The sequence below is a fragment of the Gymnoscopelus braueri genome (genome assembly GCF_963280865.1).
Source record: "Gymnoscopelus braueri genome assembly, chromosome: 3".
Lineage (NCBI taxonomy): Eukaryota > Metazoa > Chordata > Actinopteri > Myctophiformes > Myctophidae > Gymnoscopelus > Gymnoscopelus braueri.
Genome location: NC_137612.1, coordinates 35312880 through 35319123, shown reverse-complemented (window position 1 = coordinate 35319123; position 6244 = coordinate 35312880). Strand labels below are relative to the sequence as shown.

Genomic DNA, 6244 nt, shown 5'->3' with positions numbered 1-6244 from the left:
GGAGAGAGACGGGGAGTGACACGCAGCAAAGGTCGTCGGGCTCGGGAATTGAACCCACGAGTCGCTGTGAACGGTATGCACCTTCACCACTCGGCCATCAGCACCCCAACTAACCCAAAAAATAACCCATCTACAAGCTTACAACGCGTCACGGTGTTTGTCGATGGACTACTTTTGAAAACTACAGTATCGGAAAATTTCACGCTCAAAATAGGGACACCAGGTTGAATAAGTGCTGATACCGATACCGTCAAAAAAGTCAAATAATGGCCGATATATCGGTCTGGCTCTACACACAAGGAAATGGTACCAGATCCCAAATAACTCCAGTACAGCTCCCTGCCTCCCTCCCTCCCGCCTTCTCTCCCTCCTTCCCTCCCTCCCTCCCTTGTTCTAGGGACAGGGCCCCAGCAGCGTGTAGCTCCCTGTGCTGTACTTTCCTCTCCTCTGCTGTGCTGCTTTCTAGGGCTCTCAGAATGAGCTCTCTCATGACAAATGCATTGTCCGCGCGGCGCGGAAAAGCCCGAGCCGGCCCGCTTTCTCCTGCTGCTGCAAGCTCTCTGGGTTATATTTAGCCTTGGACGGGGCCAACTCTGCTTACCACCACCACCACCACCATCAGCACCAGTAGGGGAGAAAGTGAAATCTGTGGAAACTGTAGACACCATTGCTGCTACATCTTCTCCTTCTCTCTCTATTTCCTTGTAAGTAAATCCTTTACAGCATTTTTTTTTTAGCCTTGGATGCAGGATGAACGGTGATGATGAACAGTGTTGTGTGGTGTTTCCAGAGGAAGCTATATGCTCTACTGTGCGTTACGTGTGGTACTGTAGTTGTGTGGTACTGTAGTTGGGGGTGACTTTATTGCAAGCACTTTAATTGTAACTACACATTTTAACTAAAGACCTGTGGTGGCTGTGGGAACGCGTCAGATTCTGCTGACCTGCGTGGGCGCAGAAAACTCTTGAACATGGGTGCAATAATCAATACTGCTGCTCTTTACTGCGCTGTCAAAAGGAACTTTGGCGCGTTTAATTTCTTCAGAGTCAGGTTGCCTGCGGGTTGCACAGTAGTTATTCTAGTTTCTTGTGATGTTTATGGTTCAAAAAGTTGTTTTGTTTTTGTTTAACAGTGGTCTTCTTAAAGTGGTGTCTGGGGACCCTCAGGGGTGCTTGGGGGGTGGGGGGGGGGGTTCAGGGGGTGACCAGCAAAACGATCCCAGTTCGTCCCAGAGCCTTGTTCCTGCTCTCCCAGAGAGCAGGAACAAGGCTCTATTATTTGACTTTGAAGTTACCAAATGAGACAATGTATAAGAATGTGCATTTAGATTGACATTATACGTTTCACTCTCTCCACTGTTATCTCCCCTCCTACCGCATAAAGGTGTAAAATGCTGTACTAGTGATTAGTAATCTAATTCTGTTATTCTGTACTAAAATCTAACAACACAAATCTTCTCTTAAGGGAGTTCCTGGCACAAAGTCTTTTCAAATGGGGGTCTATGGCCTAATGTATATACCGTAGCAATTTGAGTGTCCTTGACATGAATATTTGGATAATCACTGGTTTAAACCACAGGTTGGTAATGTGCTTTGGCCTGAAGAAGACCAGCCACTACATCAGCCTCAGTTTTATTCAGGAAGCCGTTGCAGCTTTCGCCTTTGTGTCATGCTTAACCACTTTCAACCTGGCATCCCTGTTTTAGGCATGTCATAGGTGACATTTTATTCATACATTTTCCAAAGAATAGCAGATCCACAAGCACAAGCATTGCAAGCTTTGGGGCAACACCGTTGTACAACGAAGTATAAAATAGGGTTTATGTGGTTAAAATCCCTTCAGCCCGTGTTGTAAAATCATCAACAACAACGATGACATCAGCTATTACCGTTAAAACATACCCCTGTGTCCCTGGCAACATGTTTTTTTTTACCAATACACCATCATAACAGTGCACTTAAAAGGGGAAACACTGCGGTTGTGTTCTGGTGCAGGGAAACATCTCTATTGCTCCGCTGTTTCATAGGGAAAGGATGGTGGGAGGCACCCGAGTGGAGCATTTGCTGAAAAAAAATCCAGAGTCTTGATTTATCTCTAGGAGTCTCAAGGTTAAATTAACACTCAGGATTTTACTGCGTATTTGACAGAGAGAGAGAGAGAGAGAGGGAGAGAGAGAGCAGAGAGAGCAGACAGCAGGACATGGAAAGTTTAGAAGTGAGTTTCTCATCCCTGAAAATGGAAAGTGGGAGCGAAGGCAGACATTAAAAAAGGAGAGAGAGAGATGAGAGAGAGAGAGAGAGAGAGAGAGAGAGAGAGAGAGAGAGAGAGAGAGAGAGAGAGAGAGAGAGAGAGAGAGAGAGAGAGAGAGAGAGAGAGAGAGAGAGAGAGAGAGAGAGAGAGAGAGGGGCGCGCACAGGATGGTGGGAACATCTGGAAGAAACAAGACCAGTGCCAGACCCCTGTGACAACATGAAGGGACTGGAAATTCTCCTGAGACGGTCTTGAACACACACGTACACACACACACACACACACACACACGTACACACACACACACACACACACACACACACACACACACACACACACACACACACACACACACACACACACACACACACACACACACACACACACACACACACACACACACACACACACACACTTTGACTTTAAAGACCTTCTTCTCAAAACACATTTAATTATACCCCCAGCGATTGTTTTCCTTGGAGTGTGTCCACACACACACACACACACACACAGAATCAATACCTATTAAGGTATACTGCTGCCGGGCAGAAACCTTGTATCTCCATATTGTAGAAAACATATATGATGCTGCTGTCCTTTAGGCCAGATATACACTTGGTGGAGCATCACATCGCACACCTTAAGTAGCAGATCTACAAAATTAGCTCACAGCATGTCGAAGCGTGTTGTGAGCTTGTAGATCTGCTATTTTACTCGGATGCATAACTAAGTATAATGCGACTCAGTGGTATGGACAGTTATTGTCTCCGCCAGGCCGAAAGGCATGGCGAGAGAGTATGTTTTCGCCCCTGTCCGTCCGTCCGTCCTTGTGTCCGTGTGTCCTGTCTGTGTGTTACCACCAAATCTCCGGCACCGTTGGCCCGGTCGCTGCGAAACTGTGCACACACACTCCCTGGATGCCAATTCAGAACCTCTGCCTCAAAATTTTCACATGGGCCTGTTATAGCGCCACCAGGAGGCCGATTTGTGCAAAACCCATTTTTTCCCATTACTCCTACAGTTTTTAACCAAACCTCATGCAAATCGGTACACACTATCTCTATAGTCATGTGATCAACCCTGATCTGTCCGATTTCCCATATTCCATCCTCATTGGCTAAGGTTTCCATCCAAAGTTTGCAGGATTGGTCCGTTTTGAACAAACTGCCTCAAATCATGAACGCAGCTTGCCATTTCCATAAAATTGCACACGCACATTCCCACTAGGCCGAGGAATAAATGGCACTTAAAACTTTTGACATCAGCCTCATGGTGGCGCTATAACAGGCCGATTTGCATTTTTAACTATAACTGCACCGATCTGCGTGAAACTTTGCACGCCTACTCCCTAGAGGCCAAGGAAAAACATCTGCACTGCATTTTTCACATCTGCTTTTTACAGCGCCACCAGGAGGCCGACTTATGTCAAATACATTTTTGGATATTAATCCTTCAGATTTTATCCAAACATCACGCACATCGGTACACAGTATCTCTATAGTCATGTGAACGCGGCGTGCGATTTCCGTGAAAATTTGCACGCACATTCCCACTAGGCCAAGGAAGAAATGCCACCCTTTTCACATTGGCCTATTATAGCGCCACCAGGAGGCCACAATAACTTACCTGACCTGGCGGAGACCTGTGCTCCGAGGAGCACTTTTTCTAGTTAATAGTAACTTGCAAGCACATTTACCTACTAAGTATAAGTTAAGTGCAAACTGGTGTGTTTACTTTACTTGAGTATTTACCATACTTGAGTATTTTCCTTTGTACGTCTTCTACTCCACTACATCTCAGAGGCAAATATTGTACTTTTTACTCCACTGCAATTATTTGAAAACTTAAGGACAAATTCACCCGTTTTCAACCTATCTCCATATAATTGGTGTAGTAGGCCTATTGATAAAATGATGCAATTCTTTTCTACTCTGTCTGTGTCTCATAGGAGGGCAGTGGACACTTCAGAAATCCGCCTACCAGTTACATCATCATTAGGCAGGGTTTCTATTTTTTTTTTTCATTTAGATTTTTATTAACGTGAGAACAATGGCTTCCATTATAGCATGCTAACTTCCCAGGAATAGAAAGCCTACAGTTTGTATTAGCTTGGATTCCCCATCGATGATGTCACTGGTTTCTGAACTGTAGTCCTTTAAGTTACAAGTTACAAGTTCTAGACTTAGATTATTACTAGAAAACACACATTAACCAATAAGCCCAATTTATACTTTGGCTGTTCAAAAATAGCCGAATAGCTCACAACGAATCGCATGCGTGTAGATCGGCAAATTTTGAAATAATGAATACTTTTACAGTACTACTTTTACAGTACTTTGGTATATTTTGATGCCAATCTTTTAGTACTTTTACTCAAGTAAAGATTGTTTTTGTTTTACCACGGATGTTACGTGCTGAAAATGGCAGATCTACAAGCTCACAGTGGGCTTGCAGATTGGCTATTTTTTGCACGTGACACCTGTGCGCAACAAAATATAAGTCAGGCTTTACTGTGTGCTGCATGAGGGGTGGAGGAGTCTAAAAGGTGCAGCACAGAAAACATACACTACCACACCCATAGAGAGAGAGAGAGAGAGACAGAGAGGGTGGGGGAGTGAGAGAGAGAGGAAGGGAGAGAGAGAGAGAGAGGGAGGGAGAGAGAGAGAGAGAGAGAGGGAGATGGTGTCACTACCTTGTCGTGGACTGGCAGTTTTCATGACACCAATTACCTGCAATTCTGTGTGTGTGTGTGTGTGTGTGTGTGTGTGTGTGTGTGTGTGTGTGTGTGTGTGTGTGTGTGTGTGTGTGTGTGTGTGTGTGTGTGTGTGTGTGTGTGTACACGCGCGCGGCAGCGCGCGCGCGCGCGCGCGTGTGTGTGTGTGTGTGGAATTACCTTCAGTAAGTCATGCCCCTCATCGTTCACTGCAGGGTGGAGAAGCTGCTTGATGAAGCAGCCCCCATCGCTCCCCACCCCCCGCACTCTTTCTCCGCACTATAAAATACCCAGATTTAATTAACTCAAAATGGACCCGTGACCTGTACATTTTTTTACACTCTCAGACTTAAAGGTATCATGACATTCATTTTCACTTTTTTTTATTTTCAATGTTTTATTTTGGGTTTTATGACCTCAATTACACCCAAAAAAACTGAACTTAGAACATTCAGTGGATTTTCTGTGGTCTGGGGTTTTCTGAATAATTAGGCTGAAAAGTAATCTGAGCTTGGCCCTTCGACAGTGAGGTCACAGTCGATTAATCCCGCCCACTCTCCTCCTCGCCCCTCCCCTCCCCTATCCTTTCCTTTGGGGGGGGCGGAGCAGAGGCGATGATTGACAGGCAAAATCCCTCACCAGCGACACCCGCAGGCAAAGATTTATTTTTTCATTGCAGTTGAAAAGGCTTTAGAAATGTGCGAGAAAAACACCTGCCATGGATCACTGGAATGGAATTTTCACTTAAAACTTTTTGTACACTTTTGAAGGACCAGGACAAAGACTTTGAATGTGGTGTAAAAGTGAATGTCATTAAACCTTTAACACTCACAGGATTTAGCGGTGTGACTCCCCCCCTCTCGTGTCTTTTCTTTAGGGGAGGGAGGAAGGGAGGGAGGGAGGGTGGCGGGGCATTCAGATGTCTTCTAAAATTGATGCTGATGTTTTGAGAAACTTCCCCACCCAAGGTCCAGTTCATAAACTAACGGTTGGAGGAATTCTCTGCATTGCACCAAGGAGGAGATGAGGGGTGTGTGTGGGTCTGGTCTGGTGATGGCACAGCTTTCAACGTGATCTTAGAAGATCAAACTCAAACATTTCCATGTAATGTCAAGGAATTGCATTTTTTTTGGCTGCGGACACCCATCTGAAAATATGTTTCTGCCCGAGACCCCAAGAAGAGAATTTCGAAAATGTTCAAGACTTCTCAAAGATTTTCAAAAATAGCAGATCTACAAGCTCACCCCCCCCCCCCCCCAAGGACCTTTGATAACCACTGAT

The 6244-nt window shown here is 45.2% G+C and overlaps 1 protein-coding gene across 4 annotated transcripts in view; it reads left to right on the top strand.

Annotated features, from left to right (window-relative positions):
• The first annotated feature begins 462 nt into the window (after positions 1-462).
• atp2b2 (ATPase plasma membrane Ca2+ transporting 2) overlaps positions 463-6244 on the top strand; it is a 232678-nt gene continuing 226896 nt past the window's right edge. For all 4 annotated transcript variants that reach the window (XM_080422712.1, XM_080422711.1, XM_080422715.1 and 1 more), the window contains exon 1: positions 463-704. The gene's annotated coding sequence lies outside the window, so the exon portion shown is untranslated. The remainder of the gene's footprint in view (positions 705-6244) is intronic.